The sequence below is a fragment of the Rhipicephalus microplus genome, unplaced genomic scaffold, assembly GCF_043290135.1.
Source record: "Rhipicephalus microplus isolate Deutch F79 unplaced genomic scaffold, USDA_Rmic scaffold_16, whole genome shotgun sequence".
Taxonomy (NCBI): domain Eukaryota; kingdom Metazoa; phylum Arthropoda; class Arachnida; order Ixodida; family Ixodidae; genus Rhipicephalus; species Rhipicephalus microplus.
Genome location: NW_027464589.1, coordinates 285,857 through 311,890, shown reverse-complemented (window position 1 = coordinate 311,890; position 26,034 = coordinate 285,857).

The following is a 26,034-nucleotide window of genomic DNA, read 5'->3' as shown; positions in this document are numbered from 1 at the left end:
AAAGACGGGCAATCTGAGAGTCGTGGTGCAGAGAAATAAGAGAACGTAATGAATGGAAGAGGCCTGTGGCAAAGAGCTTAGTGGTAGAGGTAGTGAGAGGGAGGTTTAGAGCTGCCTTGTAGAGGCCTAATAGAGCTCTTTCGAGTGTGTTGAGTTGCGTTTCGGTGAAATGAACGTAGGGTACAAAGTACAAGAACTTATTAAGGGCAAGCGCATGTGCAACCCGGCACGCATGAGCCTCGTGGAGCCCCGACTGCCGAGTGACAACGCGTCGCAGGAGGTGGGTCACCGAATGGCAAGTCCTCACAGCGTGATGTAGGGCCTGCGCGTTCTTTGTCGCGTGCAAAGGGAAGCCAAGAACTTTGCATTGCTGAACAGTGGGGATGAGCGAGCTAGAAAGATGTAGGGAGATGAGGGTATTGTGGGAGCACTGGTACGCAGACCTGTTTAGCAAAAGTAGTTCACATTTCTCCGGTGCAGGGGACAGGCCAGCAGTAGCGAGAAAGGAAGCGATAAGGTCCAGGCCACGTTGCAAAGTATCCTGCACGTGGCCGGGACATCCAGACGTACACCAGAGAGTGATGTCGTCTGCATAAAAAATATGGTGGAGGTCAGGTATTTGGGACAGTTGGGAGGCAAGGGGGGCCATAGCCATATTAAATAGAGTAGGAGATAGTACGGCACCTTGAGGAGTGCCGCGGGTGAGGGAGTGTGGGTTAGACAAATGAGTATCGACTCTGAAGCGAGCAACTCGATTGGAAAGAAATGATCGGATGTAAGAATACATGCGGGAGCCACATGACAGGGAGGAGAGCTGAGCGAGTATGTGGTCATGACTCACGCCATCGAATGCCTTCCGTACATCTACGGTTACAAGCGCATGGATCTGACTACGAGAAGGTGAAAGAAAAGTATGCTGAAGAACAAGGAACATGTCCTGCGCACAAACGTGGCGTCGGAAGCCAATAAGAGAAGGAGGGAAAAACTCTTTCGCCTCAATAAAATCAGACAGCCGAGTCAAGGCCATTCGTTCAAGAGTCTTGCCAACGCATGACGTCAAAGAGATAGGGCGAAGGTTAGAGGGAGATGGAGGTTTGCCGGGCTTCGGAATCATGCAAATTAGAGATGATGTCCAAGAGCTTGGAAGACAGCCGCTGTTCCATGCTTCGTTGAATGTGTGTAAGAGAAATTCCTTCGCGTTGTCGGGGAGATTACGTAATGTAGTATATGTTATCTCATCCTCACCGGGTGCCGAGCGGGTAGATTGAGTGGCTAAGGCAGCTTCCAGCTCCCTGAGCGTGAATGGGCGGTCCAGGTCTGGGTTAGCTTCGCCACAGTAATCTTGGTAGGAAGGTGTGAGGGGGGGGCATTGTATATCTTTCACTTATACCCGTACTGTAATGAAAATTACTAATTCCCATGGAAGTGACCATTTTCCTGTATTTTTAAGTACACCAAGACCATACGAATGTTCTCCACGTGTTCCCTAATGGCTGACAACCAAAGCCGACTGGGAACAGTTTCACAACAATATTCGTTTAGGTTTGACTTACATATGTGGGTTAAGCATAGATGAAGCTGCGCAGTACTTCACAGCTTTTCCTATTGAAGCAGGAGCCAAATACAACCCGCGAACATCTGCACTGGCCATCAAGAGAGGCGTCCCATGGTGGAACGGTGAATGTCGAATTGCGCGAAAGGTGCAGATTAGGGCATGCGGGTTCCTTCGGAACTCACAAACAGCCGAAAATCTTGACAGCTTTAAGAAAATAAAGTCTCAAGGCAGGAGAACGCATCGACAGGTGAGAATGGAAAGCTGGCACAAGCTTTCATCAAGTATCAATTCATATACGCAGGAGGGTAAAGTCTGGAACATGGTTGGTTGGGTAGCAAGAAGACGAGTACACTAACTCCCACTTGTAAACACACAGCGTGACAGCTTGCAATGTCAGGCGAGCTTGCTCGGCCCGCGCTTCAAACGTGTGTCCAGTTCTTCACACTATACCGAAGCTTTCCAAAAATGCAAAACAAAAATCAAAAACAGAAATTTGGACACAAATGTACAAGGTACGAGGCATACAACCAAGCTTTCAGCTTAGCTGAGCTCCAACAACACTGAACTTTTGCAGCGATTACACCCAGGTACTGACCATGTGGAGCATGAAATGGTAAAAAGTTAACACTTGAAACGCAAACAATCTTATTTTGCTTGTACAAACCTATGTAATTTTTGGCGCTATCCCTAATTCTTGGAAAAACGCTATTGCTGTTCCAATTTTTAAACAGGACAAGGACCCTTTTTCAGTTCCGAGTTATAGGCCCATTGCACTTACCTGCGCAAACTTTTTGAAAAAAAAAACTCATGAACTGCCGACTTACGGAATTACTTGAAATAAACAATTTGCTCGACCAATGCCATTGCGAGTTTTGAGAGGGTAGGCCTGTCATCGACCACCTTGTTTGTATATAAGTGTAGATGGGAGACGCTTTTGTCCACAAAAACTACTTTCTTTTCTTGTTACTTTATACGAGAAAGGCAAATATACAACATGGCACTTCGGAATATTAAAAGACTTGTCCCAACTTGGCTTGCGTGGCACAACGTTTACCATTATCAAAAGTTTCTTGTCAAGCCGGACATTCCTTGTCCAAGTGTCAACGTTTTTTCCCAAACATTTGTCCAAAAAACAGGAGTGCCGCCAGATGGTGTACTTAGTTGCACACCTTTCATTATCAAAATGAATTTTTGCGCCTATCTATCCCTCGCAGTACGTTTGACTGCGCATATGTCGATGACGTCCAGCTTGGTTTCAAGTCTTGTAATCTGGTCTTGTGTGAGCGGCAGGTTCAGCTCCGTTTGAACAGTGTTTGCAATTGAGGAGAAGAGAACGTGTTCCAACTTTATGCACAGAAAAGTGCGTGCGTCGTCTTCATCAGGAGGAGGGGCATTCGTTTCGAACCTGATTTTTAGGTGCATGGGCAAGATCTTTCTGCTAATACTGAACATAATTTTTAGGCCTAATCTTGGAAACTATTAGCTACTTTTTACCACACATAAAGTATTCAAAAACAAGTGCATAAAAGCCACGAATTCTCTAAAGGTGTTGTCACAAAATACGTGGAGAAGTGACAAGGGGTTTCGGATGAACTTGTATAAAAGCCCCACCCGTACTCGCCTGTACTATGGGGCAATAACATATCAGTCTGCGACACCTACTACCCTGAGGATGCTTGATCCTGTTCATCATATAGGCATCCGCCCTCTACGGGAGCTTTCTGCGCTAGCCCTGTGGAAGGCCTGTACATAGAACCGAAGGAATAGTCACTTTACCAGCAGAGAGGTTACATGTCTAATAAATATTATATCAAGGTGAACGCAGACAAGGAACACCCTTTACATTTTACAATTAGTGACTTGTCAAGTTATTCTGTCTTGCAAGGAAGTGCAGCCACTATTACAGAGAACACACAACACAAGCGCTTAACTTCATCTAAACGTTGATTGCAAACGTCAGAGTTTATAAAGGAGGTGAAAAGAGAAAAAAATGGTAGAAAACAAAAAGCACACGTGCCAGTCCAGTACATTACTATCCGTTATCCGTTAATGCCAAAGAGTTTCAAAGTGTTGCTGTTTTGACACTTGGAGAATTTGAGACAGTTTGTCAGCCTCTGAAACTAACACATGAAGTGCCCTATGGTGATACGCTCAGGTTTCTAGATCGTCGTTGCAATTTCAAGATGACCACGTTTGTTGGCCTTATGAGCCCATGAGAAAAAAGCCGTTGTTGCCTTTCTTTTCTGCCCATACCAAAGTAGTGAAGAGGTCTGTTGCACGAATGTGCCTTTTTAATTCGTTGAAGAAGTCCTGTTTCCACCTCATAAAGTAGACCTTTGAGCAACATGTTTTGCGACTGAAGGCAGCAGGCTACCCGCAACGAATGGTTATAAGCGTCGCTGAATCGCTACATAGGGACCTAAAGAAACAAAATAGGCATCGTATTAACACTTCCCTGCAGCAGCGTAAAACGGCTGTTGTCCCCTATATCCATAGTGTGGCATACAATCTTAAAAATATTGCTAATAAGGTAGCCGTCTGAGTGGTTATGTCTGCTCCTGAAAAACTGTCCAGAATATGTCACCAAAGTTGTCCTGTTTCAAAAGAAAAGAAATGTTGCCAAATTAAGCATCGCAATAAATATGTTGAGTGTGCGCAGTCGGTTGTTTACAGACTGCCCTTCTCATGTGGTCTTGTTTATGCGGGAACAACTGAAAGATGCATTAATGAGAGGCGACAAGAGCACCAAATAAAGTGCAGAAGGGTAGTGATGGTCACTTAGCGATCCACTGTAAAGAGCGTGGTTGTGTGCCTTATTTTGATAACACGTGCGTGCTGTATCGGGACAGAGATTTGTTAGCCCGTTTGATAGTAGAAGCGGCTTAAATGACACGCGATGATTTTTATATTGTTAGTGCACCCTCTATCTCGCTCATTCGGAAAGAACTATGTTTTTGGATGGTGTGATAGACGATAACGGATAGTAATGTACTGGACTGGCACGTGTGTTTTTTGTTGTCTACCTTTTTTTTCTCTTTTCACCCCCTTTATAAACTCTGACGTTTGCAATAAACGTTTAGTTGAAGTTAAGCACTTGTGTTGTGCTTTCTTTGTAATAGTGGCTGCGCTTCCTAGCAAGATGGATCCTTACCAACTGGCCCGATACAATTGTTTATTAAGTTATTCTGTGTTTAAAAACCGGCCTTCCAAGAGACAGTCGTACTGCGTAAGTGTAAGGGGCCCAGCGAGGGAAACCGGAGTGGCACTGGAACACTGTTTGATGGCTTCCTCAGCATGCCTGCCACTGTGTTAGTAGCAGGCGACAGATTGCGACGTGTCTTGTTTAGAGGCTACGAAACACGTGCCCATTGCAAATATTCAGGCATACTTCCTGGAACTACAACATAAATACACATGTCCTGAGTTCTTTACGGATACCTCAAAGTCCAACACTTCTGTGTCGTACGCAGCCTTCTGCCCATCCTTTTCGGAATGTGACGTTCTGCGCTCTGGTACAAGCATTTTCCCCAGCGAAGCTTTCGCGACAGTTGCGGCCATCAACACAATAAAAAATAAAACTACAGAAAGCAATATTATACACAGGTTTCCTAACATAGTGAAAGCTATGAAAACTCTCAAAAAGCACAAAAACTCTATTCTTGTCTCACTTTACTCGCTTTTATGCACTGTATTCCCATCCCAACAACATGTGGTAGGCTGCAGGGTGCCAGAGCACCGCGAAATACAAGGCAACGTTTTAGTGGACCACCTAGCTGAATCCACCAACGAAACCACTGCCGATACATTGATACCCATTCCTGTGTTTGACTTGAAGCATTTTCTAAAACGAAAGCTCCGGGGTTATTGAGAAGGACTGCCAGTAGGGCGTGTTGGTAAAGGTTCATGATGAAACAAGCGCTAAAAATACACACACTCAAAGAAGACACAGACCAGCGCTTACTAGCAGCTGAAAATTTTATTTGGAAGCGAACACTAATAAATACATTACACTTATGTACGTCATTCCCAACTTCCCCTGTCATCATCAACAACGTGATGTAACAAAATATGCACTCCCATATTTGATGGCACACAACCGGAAACAAAGACGTGTCAAGAACTAAAAAAAGAAACTTAAAATAGAAAAAAAGAGAAAAGAACGTCAAACAGAAAAAAAGCAAGAATAAGAAAAGAAGGGGACAGTTGTGTCAGTCAAGCGTCAGTTCTACTGACAGATGCGGAATTTGCTTTTTTGGGCGTCACATAACCAAGTGCTTTTTTGTTTTACGTTTTTTCAGTTTTTTCTGTTTTTTTTCTGTTTTACGTTTTTTTTTCTTAGTTCTTGACACGTGTTTGCGGTTAGGTGCCATCGAATATGGGAGTGCATATTTTGTTATATCACGTTGTTGATGTTGACAGGGGAAGTTGGGAATGACGTACATACGTGGATGTATTTATTAGTGTTCGCTTCGAAATAAAATTTTCAGTTGCTAGTAAGCGCTTGTCTGTGTCTTCTCTGAGTGTGTGTATTTTCAGCGCTTGTTTCGTCATGAGCAGGGGTTATTGGCAAAGCACATGGGACACGCACACATGTAATAAATATATTTTATCAAGCCACCACTTCGTCATTGGCCGAAGTAACAAATTCACACCACACAGAAGTAATACTCACAAGGTTAAGAACAGGACAAACAAATGCTGCAGATGCATTTTTTTTATCTGGTGGTGATCCACCTTTGTGCGACAGGTGTGGAGAAGCACTCAACGTAGTTTACATTTTAGTACAGCGTAAGTAATTGGACGCGCTCAAAGACAACATTTCCCATCAACCAACTGACAACGCATACTATTTCACCCTGCAATGTTCGTCGGTGGGGAACCACTTTTCTCACCTTAATCGTCATTGGCTTTTTTGACAGACGCCCGTACCCTTCATGCCTTATACCTGGGCCTTACGTGGCACAACCTCTCCAGAGAGGTCTTCGCTGTGGTGGCTACACTAAGCAAAGCACTTGCCTCGCGGTCCTTCGATGCAAGGACGTGGACGATCGAGGCACTTGTGCTAATGCCATACATGTGCACTTTGGTCATCCCAAACTTTCGTCGTCCATTCACACTACAGGCATTTCACGTCGTGGTCATGATTTTATTACTTCTATATTTTTACCTGCCTTACTGCGAGGAATTTTAACACCCTTATACAGCCATATATAGAAATCATTGTCCACATTTTTATTCCTAAGAAAAGGCGCTCCTTGGCGATCAAATGGCCTTTGAACCACTAAAGATCAAATATTATCATCCTTTATATAAATTGAGGTAAGGCAATGTTCTTGGTACAGACTTTTAGAACGATTACACGCACTCATATCAGAGAGTACGTTTACTTTACGTTAACATGTTACCGGATACCCGTCTGCGTTTACCGTCTGACCGGAACGATTATCTTTCAAAGCTTTAGCTCCCCGTACGTAAACGTTTACGTGCGTACGTAAAAGCGTATACCTTCATGTTTTCGCAAACTATAAATGGTGATGCTAACTGCATATTAACTGCCTTCACCTTCCATATGATTGAACCATCATTGTGGCGAAATCACGAGACGTTTTTTTATCACGCACAGTATTCTCGTATGCGCGAAAGGGTGAAATATACAAGGCTACTGCAACGATGGTCTCGACATATTGTGACACTTCATGCAACCACAGTCATGAACACGTTGGCTTACGGGTAATGTTTTTGAGGTGAAAGTTATTCGAAAGGTAATTGATTTGCAATAACCCCACTGCGCAGCTCTTGCATAAGAGTACAATGCCCGATGTTTCTGCAATTAAAACTTTGTGGTCACCTAATTCAATATTGCACCGCTAGATGGCGCTACTTATCCACCTTGTTGGTAGTTTGCAAGTTTACGGTGTCTATGTCCTAGGCCCTTCTAGCTTTGGTAATACCACTGAAACAATGTAATGGGTATTGGTGCTCGCACTTCGGCGCATTTCAACTCGACGGTCGAGTTCCTGCAATGCGCATACCACGAGTTTCTACTAAATAGGTGGATTTGCGAGATAAGACGGAAAACGTAAAGCCTATAATGCGGGAAACGTAATTTTTTAAGCCCGACCTGGCAAGAAACGTAAAAGTTTGTGTTTTGCAAAGACCCGCGCATGCGCATATTTTAGCCGGTATCCGGTAACATGATAACGTCAAAAAGTACACGTACAATCCTAAGGCCCCTATTGATGAAAAAGTTGTTTTCATTGTATAAGCGGTATGTCAGATATTAATCTAGAAATATACTCGGTTCTTCGAGTGAAGTGGTGCTTTCAGGACACAAAAAGAGAGGGGCAAAGGGAACTGATGAGACTAGGGACGAGGAATGCAAGAGAAGTGGGAGGATTGCTTGCAAAACGAGTCGTGAGGCAGTCGACATTTCTGTGGAAGTGGGGGATAACCCATTCGGCAGCCTGGCTCAACATTGCAAGATGGAGGGGACATGGAAGTGAAAGAAAGAGAGAAAAGAGAGAACATCCTCTCGAAATATAACCTTATTTTCTGTGCTGATGATGAGAGACAGTACTAACCTGCTGCTGCATTTTTTTTTCTTTTCAGTCCTACTGCTACAGGCAGACTGCAGTTTCTGGGGGGGGGGGGCAGAAGATGGGAGCTGTCTTTTCCCGACCATAGAGGTAAACCTGTTCAAATGTTCGCCTTCACGTCCTCTCTTAGAATAAAACCCTTCTTTCTATCTTTTTCACACCAACACTGCTGAGACATAGTTGTGTCCTGGGCAATGGAACGCTGGCCTGTCAACAGAACAGGAAAAAAGAGAATTTCTGCAAGCCTGGTACGCACGTAGTCAACTTAGTGACATCTCCAGGTACATCACCTTCAGTGGCCTCTGGACATTCGCACGGGCCTGTATATTCAGTAAATGCGTCGACCTTCTTTTATTTTTGTCAGTGTACGTGAAAGCGCAGTTGGCTTAGAAGCAGTAATGATTGAGCCTTTTATTGCTTATTTATTTTGTTACACGTTAGTGCTTGAGGTAGTTCATTCTGAAGAAATACACGCTCATGCAATAACTACTTTGAAAAACGTTGATTAGGACAAGTATTAAGAAAAAGGGGCTACTGCAAATAAAAAAAGTACAAAAACAATGCCGGTATATCAATTATCAAACGAGCTATGATGTAAGGCCATCCTCATGATGAGCACTATAAAAGCGAAGCCTTTACTGAATAAAGAGGCACTCGTTGCTTCCTGGTTCCTGCGCTCGTGTCGTTCTTTTGCCAGCGATAGAACAACTGGCGACGAAGATGGGACTGATAGTACGATCCTGAAGCAAGTACCGGCATAGCGGTTGAAGCGGAACGGACGACTGGCCAATAACAGAAAGCAAGCCTTTCAAAATGGTGGTTCCACTAGCTTCGCAAAATTTCTAAAGCGTGCCAGAGTTTAGCCCAAGAATTGATGACATCAAATTATAATTCGGGAGGTTTGAGAACTTTGTGGCACCTAATGAAGTTTGGACATGAAAAAGCTGAGACTGTTCTTCAACGTAGTAGGAAGTGCAGAAAGCGGGGAGCTACAGAAAAGTTTAGTCTCTTACAGGCCTACAAAGAAAACCTTAGCAAAAATACAGAAAGTTCTACAACGTCGCTACAATCTTGCGTGTTCTATAATCGCCGAGCGTTGCAAGTTCAACAATCGCATGCAGAGGGAAAGAGAATGCGTCAAAAACTTCATGACAGAACTGCAACATTCGGTGTGTTTTGCGAGTTCAAGCCGTTTCTAAACAATGCGCTCAGGAATCGACCAGTGGCAGGATTACGCGATCACAAGACATAAAAGATTTTGTTCGCAACGGAAAACGTAACCCTTGCAAAACCATGCAAAATTGCTTTTGAAAAGCAACTTGCTGCCAAGAAGACCATGAAACTACAATCTCAAGCAGAATACTCGAACTATAGTACTGTGGTTCAAAGAAAAATAGCAGCGAAAACAGGACGATCATCACGTAACAACAAAAGGGGTCAAGTGAAGACCACCTATCATCGCTACGGGAAAGGGCACGACTCAGAGAAGTTCTGATATCGCAAGACGAAGTGCCCCGCATTTTCTAAGACAGCGCATCTGCAAGTGATGTACCGAGAAAAGAAAAACCATCCTGTAAAGTACGCTGAAGCGACAGGCAAGGAATTGCACGATTTTCAGACATATAACATTATGATGTGTGCTATAGATTGAAAACAAATCTACAAAGTATTTTTTCTCAATGAAAGAAAGCCTATTTTTTATGCTTTTGGATATTAGCGCAGCTGTCACAAGGATGCCTGAAAGTACGTTCAAGATGGTTTCTGCAAATAGCAAGCCAGAGAGAGAATGAAGGCTGCGTTCAAAACTATTACAGGACAGCCCGTAAAGCTGAAAGGACAGGTGACCGTAAATGTCGAGCATAACGGCTGCGGCACAGACCTTGCGCTGCCAGTGGCGTACCAACTCTTGCGCGAGTGGAGAGGCAAATTTACCTCAATCAGCAGCTGATATTATATATATATATATATATATATATATATATATATGTGTGTGTGTGTGTGTGTGTGTGTGTGTGTGTGTGTGTGTGTGTGTGTGTGTGACGCTAGACGCGGGAGACGTGGCCTGGCTCATACGCCATGTTTATTCCGTTCTGCACTTCTTCCTTCTCGACCTCTACTAACCATCACTTGATACGTCACACGATTCCCCCTCCCCCCGAAAGAAGGCATGAATTACGCACAAGAAAAAGTAAACAAGGAGAGGTTGGGAAGTCACAACTGTCAAAATGCACAATTGGTTTCATGGCGCCGTGGTGTTCCGTAAACTCGCAAAACTTCAGAAAAGAGTGCAGCAGTCCATTGAATGGGGGAGTTCTGGTGGGCGAGGTTGGCTGTGGCGTTCTGGAGAAGGTAACCGCGTCTTGCAAAACTGCAATGACCATGACGTGACTTGAGCAGCTGCGAGGGACGAACAAGGTTGGAAGTCCTTGGAGCATTTCAAGGTCGAATGTCGTAGACGCAGAATCCTCTGTCGTACGCGCTGTATTCGGTGTCGCGGCTGAGACACAATTAGTGCTTCCAGCCTGCGTATACAAGAACTGAAGTTCAAGGAATCATGTCTATGTTCATGCGTTGTACTGATTATAACGTTCAGTCTCTTTCGTATTTTCTGTGGCGTCGGCTCCGTTGTCGTGAACTGATGGGATGGTGTCTGAATCTTTGCCTTGTAGAACTGGTGACTTCTTGTCTTGTTCCGTGTTTCCTGAGGTTTCGAAGCTGTAATCTTAGGCGAAGTCTTGATATTTTGTGCCAAATGCGTTTCTGGCGCCGATCCCTTATGCAAAGATGCCTGACGTCTTGAATTTGTTTTAAGAGGCAGACTTTGCGTTGTCATCCTTGTTGGTGTATCCGTTGGAGTGTCTGCGATTCTTGGACTTGCTTTTGCTGGCGTTGCTGATGTTGCTGTGGAACGCATTGCGGTGAGGTTCCTTCTCGAACATCACGCTCGTTTTCTTCACAACTTGATGTGGGGCCCAGTCGGCAGCTGGTAGTTTGTGGGCTGTTGTCATGCACTTCGGGCAATGAAGATAATGCTTCAGAATTGGTAGAAAGTTCTTCAGAAGCTTCTTCTACCCTGTTCACTATAAGAGGCTCTTGCGCATTGCAGCGTGCGACGTTCGATGCGTTGGAGCCTTCGATGTTTCTTCCACTGTCGAGTGTGTATGGACTGGATGGCGATGCATGCACCCGTGTGGAAGGAGCATGGCTCGACAGGGTATTTTCCCGATGCGCCAGGTCATCTACCATAAATACGGCGTCCTTATAAGGCAAATGGTGAGCGTTAGGAGCGCTTGAAGAACCGCGTGATGAAAACGCAGGTGGTGGACCACGAATGCCAGATGAAGAGTGAATGGCATCAGGTGGTTGGGCAACGTCTTGGGTCATATGCTGAAGCGATGACTTCGCAAATTCTGACTTTCGTGCAGACGGGAGGCGTGCTCGATGGCTGTGTTTTTCCCAAAATACGCGTTGCCGTCTGCCACTGAACTCGTGTGCCACTTCGTCTTTTGTCAGAGGTCGAATCTTGTTGTGCGTTCGAATGGTTGAAGACTGCCTGTAAAATTGACGACTGAGTGCAGTTGTCTGTGGATGGTGGGTTACAAGCAAGTCTTCGTCGTAGTCGTCATCGTATATTTTAAACCGAACGATCATTTCTTGTTTTATCTTTTGCCAAGACTCATCGTTGTCGAATATGTGGGTGAGGTAAAATATAAATGCCTCACCGGTGACGTAGTCGCTGAAGTTCGTAACCATTTCCCGTTCCGACCAAGATGCAGCGGTTGCGTGGTGCTTGAACAGGACGAACCAGTCCTGCACAGGTCCATCGTCCGCTGCTCCGGTGTACTTGGGAATGGGAAGGTCATCTGATGCTGCTGTCATGATGCTTGGTGGTCTTGTGGGTCCGTGTTCTTCTGTGGTCCGCGTTCGGTCACTGCGTCTCGCTGAGGTCTTCGATGATGATGGCCGGGCGATGAAGTGATTGCGAGGTCTTCATCCTGTCGACTCGTGTGACGCTAGATGCGGGAGACGTGTCCTGGCTCATACGCCTTGTTTATTCCGTTCTGCACTTCTTCCTTATCGACCTCTACTAACCATCACTTGATACGTCACATATATATATATATATATATATATATATATATATACATTGTGGGCATTTGTTACTTACATTGTCCTTCCCTCCTGTTATAATTGCGTGCAATTTTATCCCTGTGAGCGACTGCTGTAGATTCCTAGGCGTCGAACTCGACAGTAACTTGAAATACCACCGATATGTTGCATATATTAGGAAAAAAATGACGTAAGGCGTTCGACTACTGAATAAATCTCGTCTTTATTTCAATCCATCAATACTTATTTCACTGTATTTTTCTTTTGTTCATTCGCACATTTCTTACTGTATGACTTCATGGGGTAACACATACACCCTTCATCTTACCTCAGTTCAGACAATTCAAAACCAAGCAATAAGAATTCTCACGTCAAGCCCATATCTCTCTAACGCTAAGTCACTACTTCACGAAAACAATATATTAACTGTATCTGAGCTAGTTAAACATAACCTTGGTATTTACTTGTATAGAACTATAAATAACTAACTTCCACACTTTACTACCATTCTCTCAAATAACAATGTCACAATGTTTGCCCTTAACAATAACTTTCTACTGCCAAAAGTTCGCACCAATTATGGCAAACAAACCATTCATTTTTCTGGAATTTCTTTTTGGAATAGTTTACCTTCCGACATTAAAGTATGCCGTTCCCTGAAGGTAATCCCTGAAGGGAAAAAATCGTTTTGCCTGAAGGTAAAAAATCATATCATGTCAACTAACTAGCCTGTTTTGCTGTTTCTTAATTGATTCCTGTTCATTGTGGGTTGCGTTCTGTAATCACTTGTCATTGAAGTTAGCGGGCGTTATCCTTGCTTTTAAATTGTATCTGTGAGATTACAAGGCTATATTCTTACTTTATTTGTTTTAATTACATTTTACTGTAGCTCTGTCTCCCTGCTATGTACAACATAATCATTCTCAATTCTACATTGTACAAGAGGTCATCTTGCAGTCTCTGACCATGGGACCTCTTTCTGTATATCATGCAAATGTATTCTTCTTCATTTAGCACAATACAACCTTCCTTCCTTCCTTCTGTTCATCCCTGCATGATGACAATCACCATCATCCGCTTTTCTCGTTGTGCTCATTGCCACTCTATGTCATCACCATCGTGTATTGGCTCTGCTCGTTCGTTTTGCGAGGTGTTGCGACTCTGGGTCCTGCGGGTCTCTGGTAGCGGGCGCCCGTCCTAGGACTCATCGTCGAACAAGTCAGATGAGGCGCCCGTAAAAACGACAACTTATTTACATGGTTAGTAACTGAAAAGTCGAAAGGAGGTGATCAAGTTATCAAGTCAAGAACTGCACTTGAGAACTGTTGAACTGTAGAACTTGAAATACACGAAAGTCTTCGGCTTATATAGCGCCTCTTTGCCAACCGTGGGCGCATTGTACGCGGCTTCCACCATTGGAGCGCTCTATGGTCTGGGTGCTCAACCCACGAAGGAGAGGAAAGACACCATACAATGCATGCGGAGACGGCACAGTCTACACGATGCGCAAATAAGGTCACAAACGCACTGCACCGACGTTTTCGCACACGTCTCCAAGTTTTGCGCACGTCCGATGATATTGGTTTCCAAGGTTCTTCTGGCAGTTTGGTGAGGTTCAAAAACCGGCTGCAAGTACACGTGTCAAACTTGCCTGACTGTTTGGGTAGGACAATGTAGTGGTGTGCCAGCATATTGTCAAAATATGCCACCTCATTCAGCTGATCTTATGGAGAAATGGGAGAGAAGGAGTGGTCGACTGTTCTCGTCGTCAAGACGGGCTTCCGCAAGGGCTACAGCAGCCCTTTCCTTTCCTTCAACCCCACATTTTATTACGGGTGTTCACTACAAGCTGCGGCTTAGTTGCGCATATCCAGGGATCCACTTCTTCTCAAAAGATGCAGCCACAACCAATTTGGCTTTAGCTTTCAGCCTGAACTGCAAACACATTGCTGGTTCCGAAATTTTCAGATCCTTGGTGACCTCGAAAATGACCCAGCTGCCTCCTTGTCTGCATCGAAAGCCTTCTCGAAGAAAACAGAATGGCCTTTCTTGAGTCGAGCTCACAATCGCCTCTCTTGGCTCGTGCGTTTTCTTTGCGCGATCCTGTCCCGAACCCCTCGTTTAGGTTTTGCCGAGAGGCAATCAACCCGTCCTGACGGCACACCCTTGCTTGGAATGCGTCGAAATATTTACGTCCTGTTCGCAAAGGCCGAAAAACTTCAATACTGATGACGGTCGTAAACGTCTCTCGCGGAATGGGCTGAATATCTCGATGGGCTGAGGTTCGCAGCCACAGTTCGGAGAGATCAGCGCTGATGTCTGGTCTGGTGAAGACTGTCCTTGTTGAAGTAGTGACCACCTGTTTAATTTGGGTCAACAGATATCACATACGCATATGAAGCACAACCACTCACCTAGTGAGCGCCAGACAATTCCGTCAAACACCACCAGGCATATTTACCATTTTACAACTAATTAAAAGAAGTACACTAGTTATTCTAAATTCCTATTCTACGTTTGAGTGAAACATACTAAACAGTACTAGAAGCACACCCAACCTGAAATCTTGAATAGTGGAGTCTTCAATGTACTCACCACGAGTTCAACGAACTCTAAAACGCAAGAGAACAACAACAAAACCTAATCAATGAGCCTCGTCTAGGTCAGGAAAAAATATTTCAGAACTATTGAGAATGCCGTTCGCGTCAGGGACAGCGACTTAAACACTTAGCGTTGCCATGCGGTATCCCTCTCTTTGAAACATATGTCGAACGTATACTGTTGCAAAACAAGGCATCAGCGCAGAAGGTGGCCATTCTTAGGTAACAAAGGCAGTAGCTCCGAGAGAGGACAACGCTCCACCTCTAAACAACTTACTTGGTAATCTAGTAAGCTAGTTTTCGAGCCGCCTTCAGTAGGCTTTTTCATTACCTAAACAGGACACTTGTGAAACAAAGAAAGCTCAAAACGAAGAATTCTCACATGAGTTCCGTTTACACACGAAAAAAAAAACTTAAGCCTTTGTACCAGCTCTCTGCGCACGCTATAACTCAAGCTCAAACGTTACCGTTTCTTCACGTCTCTAGTAGGACACAACCTGACAGACTCAAATCTTTCACACTAGATTTGGCTGCATCCTATAACTGTCAAAGCTTTGTCGTTCCTACCTCGATTTTCGGTAATGCCTAACACTCCGCCTAAACTATCACACGATACTTAAGCATTCTATCAAAACCATAGTGATGGAACTAAACCTTGCGTAATAGTCTTGTTTGGTTAATTATACCTTAAAATGCCAGCCCCTTGGATAAAGAACGCGCAGAGTTCCTTCAGGTGCGTTAGCTATATTCGCGCTTTTAGAGCGCTGTAACATTTTACGACCAAAGTAACGCTTCCATATCAACCAAAAAAATCTAAATGGGCATTTGATTGCAAATGTAACACAATCCGCGGTAAGCATGAACCCTTTGAAAGCAATCTTTGTTTTCTTATCAAACCTTACATTCCAAAAAAAAGTGTACTTCAAAGGTTCAAAACTGGAAAAATATTCAAATGATTTTCTTCCAAAAACTCTGGGTCGCCTTCTGCGAAAGTTTGCAGCTGACCTTCATGCTTTCAGCCTTGCACGTGGTGGTCGTGTTCTCTGCCGCTTTCGCGATCGCCAGAGGCCACAATGAACGTGAGCTCCTAGACTAACTTTGCTGTCTCGCCTCATTCCTGATTCCGGCAGGCTTTGTTCGGGACACCGAAGATTCATGAAATGCGAGGGAAAGATTCGCCATTGTCCTTTGGTGTTTGGTTCCACCCTGAAATTAAGATCAGAAGCCTTTTTTTAGGAACCTGTCAGCATAGTTGTCAATGAAAACCTGTTCTTTTCAAACACGCATTCCCTCTTGGGGCGCGTGTGCCTTTTCACTGCTCCTCTCTCGCCAATTTCGCCTGACCGCATGCCTCAAAAGACGTTTTATTGAAATGCCCGATGGCTAAAACTTCCGTTTACGCTGAGGCGTGCCCTCTGCCTCTACCTTTTGTGGTGCCGCATGTCCCCGCTTCCTCCTTTTGCGGTGACGCTTACGCACAACCTTTCTTTGGTTGTTACAAGCTTCCCTGGTTGCGTCATCGGCAACCCCACAGTTCAGATGTGCCTGTGCACCACCCTGTGAAGTAGTAACTTAAATAAATGCGAGCATAGCAGACAACAGTGCCACAGCACCTGAAAGATGACGAGAATGAAGGGGCATTGCAGCGTGCCCATTGAAGAATGAAGAGGAGACGCTCACAGAGAACGAGGCTGTTCGGACGCCGACAAGGAGACGCAGGGAGCCTAGGGCGAACCCGCTACTACGCGCGAGGTTCGAAAGGCTGGGTTCCTGTTCTCGAGCCATTGACGTTCTCGGGGCACGGCGTGTCGGCGTGGCCAGGCACGAGTTCTAGGTGAGTGGTCCTGCGGACATCTCCGGATAAAAGTTTATCCAATCTCCGGTACGGCGAGCGCCCTCGAAAGACTGGAGCTGCTGACCACGTCCACCGAGCCGACATCGCTGACAGTGTGCGGCAATGCTTAGACCTGGTGATGCCCTCTACAGTGGTATGATGACCTTGCACCCAAGTGACGACTGCATCCGAGCACTCAACGGGTCCCATTTCAAGGCACCAGGCTATGGCACAGACTTAAGACTGTTTACTTTTTTCTTTTGTGTGTGAACTGCGTGCGTTTACGACTTATAGTACTGTATGTGCAATAGCTTTTTTTGGTTCATTATAACTTCCTTTTGTTTTCCTCACTGTTTACATCTTCCTCGCGTCACACGCCTTGCTACGTGACGAAGCTAACCACGACATATCTGGCGTCCGTGACAGGACTACTCTTGTTACATATAAGAAGAGCATCACATCGCATATGTGTGTGTGACGGTTGATGATGGAGGCAGATAAGCTGACGGCGATCGGAAAGGAATAGGGGTTAAGTGGGTCAGCACTAAAAGAATGGATGAACCACGAATGCGCACGCGAAAAAGAGGCACGTGACGCTTGTCTGGCTGAATGGAATGCCACAAAAGAAGCCGAGGCAGAAGCAGTCGCTAGATTAAAAGCACAGAAGAAAGTTCTTGAGCTAAAGGTAAGGTTGCATGAGTTAGATGCGACAGCACGTGTCACAACTACTGGGCAGCTTACCGAGGGTGCACCCGTAGGCACCACGCAGAGCTACCGAAGTCCACATAAACTCATCCCAGCTTTTAACGAGGAATGCGATGAGCTGGACGCATATATAGAGCGATTTGAGCGCGTCGCTACTAGTCAAGACCGTCCGCAAGACAAATGGGCCCTATCAGTAAGCCTTTGCTTGACCGGAAAAGCCTTGAATGTAGTTGGTAGGATGGCACCTGAACACGCCACCGACTACGTAACATTGAAGAAAACGCTACTACAACGCTTTGGATACACAGAGCAAGGCCATCGAACAAAATTACGATCAGCCAAACCAGAATATTTTGAAACGGGCACACAGTTTGCCGGGCGTCCATTAGGTTATTTTGACCATTGGCTAGAAATGGCCAAGACAGACCGCACCTACGATGCTCTGCGAGACAAAAATGTCTCGGAGCAGTTTCTAGCACAATGCCACGAGAAACTTGCTGTGTTTTTTAAAGAAAAAAACTGTGAAAGTCATAAAAACTTGCGGAGGCTACATACCACTACATGGAGGCTCAGGGGATGATTAACCTTGACATATGTAAACGCAATATCCTGAGCAAGCCTCCAGGTTAAACTGGAACGTCTGAGCAGCAAGAAGATAAAGAGATAGCACAGTGCTTCCTTTGCAACAAAAAGGGTCACAAAGCTGCTGATTGCTGGACCAACACAAAGGGTCCAGGTACAAAGCCACCCTTTTGTGGGAAATGTCGCCGCACTGGGCATAAAACAAGTGACCGCTCCAAAAAGGCCAACAGAATTTAGAAGGCCTCATGCTCTTTTCAACACAGAAATGGAGCCAAGATAAATAATTTAGAGTCGCAGGCTTCCCTTTGTGTTTCTTGTAGTCCGGAGTGCACGGAAACGCACCCACCCAAGCTGATGGAAAAATCGATGCCCTCGGCAAGGAAGAGAACAGCAGGTCAGGCCGCGTCCCGAGATGCAGTACTCGTGCTGGCAACGTCACCCCTGCTGGTAGTTGGACGGCAGTAGCGTGGACAGCCGCGTTCCCTAACCGGAACCTGCATCGCCTGCGTCCAACGCTTCGGCCCACTGTCTCCCGTCTGCCGCTGCTTCGGCTCGTCCCAAGCCACAAAGCTTACCGCCGCGTAATAGTCACACGTGGCCAAATCGTGATATGCCACCTCTATGGGCCACCACAGGTCGTGAGGTGGTTGGCTGACTTCACGCGCACAGTTGGCTCGAAATCACACGCGCTTTGGCCCGCACTTCTGTCGTTGTCGTCGTTTCCTTCACTCATCACACACCCTTTCTGCAGCCTTTGCTCTTCGGTTTCCGCGCTCCATTGCTCTGACAAGCTAATTTATCTGCGCTACCTTTCACAAAACCAGACTCTGGGCTCTCCACAGATCTGAACTCTTGGAAATTAGCGTCTTGCTCAATTTCGGGGTAGTTTTTACCGTCCGGCCGATCGTTTATGTGCCACTGCACGAGGCATGTCTCTAACAACACACAATCTCTGTTCATGCTGCGGGAATTAGACTTTTCCTCCAAACGATCCTCCACCGAACTTGTGCCTTTTGTACGCCCACAACAGCCTCGCAATGTACCTTCTCACCCTCTGAAACATTTCCCACTTTATCTGTAGGAAATGCTTTCATCAGTAGCTCACCCTCGCTAGCACTACTGTCGGGTTTCAGTAGTGTTTTTTCTTCACTACAATCAGGACTACCTTTTTCGTCCTCTTTTCCAACATCCGAAAGGTCATTCCCTTGCTGAGACTCGAGCGTGGTCTCCAGCTCATTAATCTGTTTATTGACCCCACTAGGGTGACTGCAACCAGCATCGGTCTCATATGGAACACCTTTTGGACTTGCGACAGTTTGAATACCAGCCACCGTCCCACTGTCTATGCATGCAATACCTTCGCACCATCGCAGAGTCGCGTACTTTCCCAAGGCGCAATTTCCTTAACAACGACTTGTTGCTCTTTTCTCTCCGCTGAAGGGTCACTTTGCATGTCGCACTTATAGAGACGCGTACTTTTTTTGGTTGGCACCTCGCAAACAGCGGCTTTCTCGGTGAGTTCACACTGCACCGTACTCGCCACTACGTCGCACTTTTTTGTCTCTACACATACTTCACATATACGCAACGGACGACGATTCTGATGCTGTTCCCGAATGCGATTATTCGCCTTTTCTATCCTCTCAGAAAAGGCCTGCATCGTAGCTTCGTGTATACATATCCTTTCGGCTTCTGCCTCTTTTTCTGGACTTCTGCCGTTTCTTCTTTTTTCTGTGCGTCTGCCCTTCTTTCCTCAACGTTCATCACACAGCCCGAGAGTTCCTCATCACTTCTAACTGTCCCGACGATCCGCTCGATCAGTTCTGTTCTGTTCGGAGAGTCCGACACATCCAGTTTCAACTCCTCTGCGATCACTAGCAATACTGGTTTTCGCAGGGCTTTCAGATTCATGACTGCTTCCGGTACCGTTCTGTGTTCCACGAATGATTCCTGCCTTGCAACTAATTAACCCTGGCAACAACGACAGCCCTAGCTTTCTGCCTTGCCTCAGGTTACCTGTTAACTTTGTCTGCAGAAGCTTCCTTAAGCTTTTACATGGTATCCTGTTTTGTCACTGTTAACCTTGCCGTCACCCACAGACTATAGCTAAACAAGCTATCTCACAATTATCTGCCTGACGCAAGTTGTTAACCCAATGACTAAAATAGCTCTGTCACTGTTAACCTTGCCATCACCCACAGACTATAGCTTAAACGAGCTATCTCCCAATCTGCCTGACACCAATTACACAACGACCAAAAAGCTATGCTCCCTAAAAGCTTTTACTTATTAGTAAATTCCTGGTAAAGTTTAACAGAGAAAGTCGGCACTCACCCGGCTCGCAGTCATACTTCCAGCATCGTGCATCTCAGCAGTGCCTTCCGGTTGCATCTCGCAGTCGATGACCTCGTGTCATCCCAGAAGTGCCGTTCGACTGTCTCGCAAGTCGATGAGCTCGGAGCATCCGACCGTTGTCGTCCAATCGCCTCTCAAAGTCGATGAGGTCGTAGCATCTGACTGCTGTCATCGAGTCGTTGCTACCTGGGCTGACGCCATCTCTCCGCTGTCATACAGTGGTTGTGACCAGAGTTTACGCTATCCCACCACTGCCACCAGTTGTTGCGACTCCAGGTCCGGCGGGTCTCTTTTTGGAGGCGGGCGCCCGTCCTAGGACCCATCGTTGAACAAGTAAGATGAGACACTCGTAAAAATGACAATTTATTTACATGGTTAAGAACCGAGAATTCAAAAGAATCAAGTGATCGAGTAGAAGTCAAGAACTGTACATTTGAACTGTTGAACTGTAGAACTTGAAATACACGAAAGTCTTCGGCTTATATAGCACCTCGTTGCCAACCCTGGGCGCATTGTGCGCGGCTTCCGCAAATAGGCCGCATTGAAGGAGTGGGAAGACACTACACAATGCATGCGGTGAGGGCACATTCTACACGATGCCCAAATATGGTCACAAACGCACTGCACCGACGTTTTCGCACACGTCACCAAGTTTCGCGCACGTCCAATGATAATGGTTTCCAAGGTTCTTCTGGCAGTTGGGTGAGGTTCAAAAAACCAGCTGCCAGTACACGTGTAAAATTTGGCTGACTGTTTGGGTAGGACAATGTAGTGGTGTGCCAGCATATTGTCAAAATATGCCACCCCATTCAGCCGATCTTATGGAAAAAGGGGGAAGGAGAAGTGGTCGACTAATCCCTCGTCGTCGAGGCGGGCTCCCGCAAGGGCTGCAGCAGATAGTGCCATTTTCTTTCCTACAACTCCACATTCCCTTTCTGATTGTTTGCTAGAAGCTGTGGCTTAGCTGCGCCTATCCGGGGCTCCGCTTCTCCTGACAAGATGCAGCCACAACCAGTTTGGCTTTAGCTTCCAGCCTGACTGCAAAGACCATGCTGGTTCCGAGATTTCCAGATCCTCGGGGACCACGAAAATTGCCCAGCTGCCTCCTTGTCTGCCTCGAAAACCTTTCTTGTAGCAAACACAATGGCCTTTCTTGAGTTAAGCTTACAATGGCCTCTCTTGGCTCGTGCGTTTTCTTTGCGCGATCCAGTCCCGAACCCCTCGTTCTGGTTTTGCCGAGAGGAAATCAACCCGTCCTGACGGCACGCACTTGCTTGGAACGCGTCGAAACATTTTCGTCCCGTTGGCAAAGGCTGAAAAACTTCAATAATGATGACGGTCGTAACAGAGGTTTTTCTCAAATAAACTCTGACGCAGCCAAGACTACAAGACTTCATACGTGTTGGAGGTGGATGTTCGGTCCTCTGACCTTCCGCAGCCCGCTCTTCCCCCTCAAGCTTCGTTCAGGCCGCCGCTTGCGCCCACAGTCAGGCAGAATCTCCCAGACCGAGTCTGCCGGCACTGATGTCAACAACCACGCACCACCACAAGCTGCCCCTCCTACTTACATGCACGGACATCAGCGGGAACCCCACTTTTCGCTGCTCTTCGGGGAGAAGACGTGGAATACTGGCTGGATAACTACGACCACGTAAGTGCCACAAATAGGTGAGACGAGTCCACCAAACTGCGTTACGCGCTTTTTTATCTGACCGGAGTCGCGAAGACGTGGTATTTTAACCATGTCGTTGACTTACCCGACTGGGCTACCTTGCAGCAGCACCTGCGACACGCCTTTGGGACACCGCACATTCGATCCCCCGTCGTGAAGAGGACACTCGATAATCGCTGACAAGAACCCGGTGAATCGTACACCTCATACATCGAGGATGTCCTCGCACTGTGCCGGCGTGTCAATCAATTCTTGCCGGAATCGGACAAAGTGTCCCATATATTGAAATGCATTGGGCCTGTTGCCTTTATAGCCCTCGCTGTGCAAAACCCAGCTACCATCGCTGATGTCGTGACGACATGCCAGCGCCTTGATTCGCTGGACTCCGTTCGTCTCCAACCGGACATTGGCGACCACCACTTCACCTCACATGGCCATCTGCGTGACCTCATCCGGGACAATATACGCGAAAAATTGTGGTACACCGGCTTCACGAAACCTCCAACACCGCGTCCTACAGAGCCTTCGGGAGTGCTCTTACGTGACATCATCAGGGAGGAACTTGCATCCCTGACTGGCTCTGCGCCCGTACAGCCACCTGCTTCTCGCCCTATGTCCACGTACCCTCAAGTTGCTGCCGTGCCTCCCAGCGACGCCCACGCGACATTGCCGTGTCCACACTAAGCGTCAGTTGCTGTCGCTTCCCCTGTGAACTACCATTTCATGCCCCCCGACCCTTCGGCCCACCTGACCGCGCTATCTCCAGGTGTCCCGAATTCCTTCTATTCCCCACCGTGGCGCTTGTCTCGCCCTGTCCGCTACTACTGTGGCTATCGCGGCCACATATATCGTTTCTGCTGAAAGCGCCAGCAAGATGAGCGTCGAAACGACGCGCGCGAACGAGATTTGTATACTGGGGCGTCTTATCAAGGTCGGCGTTATCGTCTCCCCCGCGCCGGTCTCCATCTCCTCGTGCATCGACTGCCCCACGAAACTGCCGAAACACGAGACATCACTCGCCTTCGCCCTTCCACCGTTCCACTTTTTCACTTCGGCCCGACTCATTCTCCTTTGATATTCATTCGGAAAACTAACTGGTTCAGTTTGTGGAGGAAACACTGTATTCGGATTTTGAACCGAAATTCCTTCATCAGGCCCGTGTAACAGGGTCTCTGTGGAAGTGGAAGGAGTGCGAGTCGATGCTTTGGTGGTCACAGGTGCGACATTGTCTGTGATACGGGCTGATTTGTGTGAACATATAAAAAAAGTAATGACGCCTTACGATGGCCCCACGTTAGTTGCTGCCCAGAGGAACGTCAATCGCCCTTCCGCGTTTTGTACTGTGCGTGTTTTCATCGGCGGCATCCGCCATCATGTCCAGTTTGCTGTCTTGTGTCGCTGCTCTCACCAACTAATTTTAAGGTGGGATTTTCTATCATCTGCTTCCGCAGCGATTTGTTGTGGACAACGTGTCGTTCACCTCACTGACACCGACTACATGCTTGACTACGACAATCAGAAGCCACTTCGTCTGGTCACTGCGAAAGACATCTAACTGCCACCACTACAAGAGCAAATTGTCAGCATTACGTCCAACGACATGTATCACGGTGATGTATTGGTCTCATCGTCACCACTTTGCGTTCGTAAAAGTATAGGTCTTCTGTCCGGCGTCGTTCGTTTTTGCAATGACTCTGCACTTGTCACCGCTGTCAACTCTACACCGAAGATCTCACTGCCACAAGGCACTACTGTGGCCCGTGTTGCCGACTTCGAGCCTGTATTTGTCACGCCACTTCAGACCATCGCATTCAAAGACTTTTCCCTTGGTGAGCAAGTTTCTTCCTCCGCTTTTACCACCGCTATCAGTAGCGAACTGACATAATCAAAGATGCAGCAATTGCTCGCATTGTTACAGAAACATGCGAATTCTTTCGATATTTGCTCGTCTAAGCTGGGCCGCACTAATACTACAGCAGATCAAATTCAAACTGTTGGGACATTTATCGTACACCGCCGACCCTACCGCGTGTCTCTAGCTGAAAGAAATTTTATAGAAGAAAACGTTGTTGACATGCTTAAGTGGGAAGTCATCCGTCCCTCATCTAGCCCTTGGTCGTCTCCTATTATTTTGGTCCGTAAAAAGGATGGCTCTGTGTGTTTTCACGTGGACTGCCGGGCACTCATTGAGATCACATGCAAGGATGTGTACCTTATGCCACGCATTGACGACACCCTTGATTCCCTACAAGGCGCGGAATTCTTTTCAAGCATCGACTCAAGTTCTGGGTACTGGCAGATCCACATGCACGTAGACGATAAGGAGAAAATGGCGTTCGCAACCCCCGACGGGCTACATGAATTCAACGTGATGCCTTTCGGGCTCTGCAACGCACCCGTGACTTTTGGTGCATGAGAGATACCGTGCTGCGCGGCCTGAAATGGACAAGTTGCCTTTGCTACCTGGACGACATTATTATCTTTTCGTCAACGTTTCCTGAGCACCTAGAACGATTGGATCAAGTTCTGACGTGCCTTTCCAGCACCGGGTTTCAAATAAACACAAAGAAATGCTCTCTAGCAAGTCTATCAAGGTCTTAGGACACGTCGTTAACAAACATGACATCCGGCCCGACCTTGACAAGATTTCTGCAGTCATTCACTTTCCGCGTCCCGAAAAAAACAAAGGAGCTTCGCAGTTTCCTTGGCCTCGCCTCTTATTTTTGCCAGTTTATCCAGAACTTCGCTTCTATTGCTGCTCCATTACACCAACTACTTGCTTCCCACGTCCCCTTTCTGTGGTCTCAAGAATTTCAAACGGCATTCGACATGTTGAAGCGGGCACTCACGTCTTAACCTCTGCTCTACCACTTTGACGAAGCCGCAACGACTATCCTTCATACCGACGCTAGCATCCTTGGTATAGGAGTCGTTTTTATACAACGCGACAAGTCTTCCCTAGAGAAAGTTGTTGCATATGCCAGTCGCGTACTCACCCCTGCCGAAAAAAACTACATGATAACTGAGCAAGAGTGTTTGGCTGTGGTTTGGTCGGTCCAGAATGCCCCTATCTCCACGGCCGTCACTTCACTTCACTATCGTTACGGCTTTACGCTGGCTTTCTACAGTGAAGAACTTGTCCGGACGCTTGGGTCGGTGGATAGTACACTTGCTGGAGTACGACTTTGACATAACTTACAAGTCAGGCGGAAAACATCAAGACGCTGACGCTTTATGTCGTTGTGCACTTCCAACTACCCATATCAGCATTGGTGAGAACTCAACCTCGACATCTACCAAAGTTCATACGCTCGCATCAATAAGGCAACCCTTATCGGACGCCGAGCCAACATTTATCTCCCGCCAGCTGTGCGATTCATAATGAAGACGCATGATGGACACCCTTTCGGGAGTTTCTTATCCACCAAACGGGCGACTCCGTTGTCAACTCCTGCAGATTAGGCTGGACAATGGGAGTCTCTAAAGCCACGTCTACCACCCTGACGGTCAGCGCTGGGTTCCTGTACTGCCACGCTCTCTTCGATTTCAGGTGCTCGGAGCCATCCATGACGACTTGGCTGCCGGTCATCTTGGTTTTTAAAAAAAAACTCTTGACCGCATTCGATGCTGTTAGCACTGGCCTGGCCTTTCTTTTAGTTTAGCGCGGTACGTTGGTTCCTGCTACCCATGCCAGCGTCGTAAACGCCCGGCGTCTGCACCTGCTGGACCTCTACAGCCACTTCCACGCCCTTCAATGCCGTTTTAGATTGTAGGTGTCGACCTTTACGGGCCTCTCCCCGTCACATCTGTTGACAAACAATAGATAGTGACCGCCATGGGCCACCTGACCCGCTACGCTGAGACTTCCTCTGTTGATTCAGGCTCAACTGTGGAAGTTGCAAACTTTATTCTTCATGCCATGTTTCTGCGTCATAAGGCTCCTAGTGTACTGCTTAGCGACCGCGTCAAAGTGTTCCTGTCACAAATGGTAATTGAAGTACTGCGCGCTTCTGGAACTACTCACA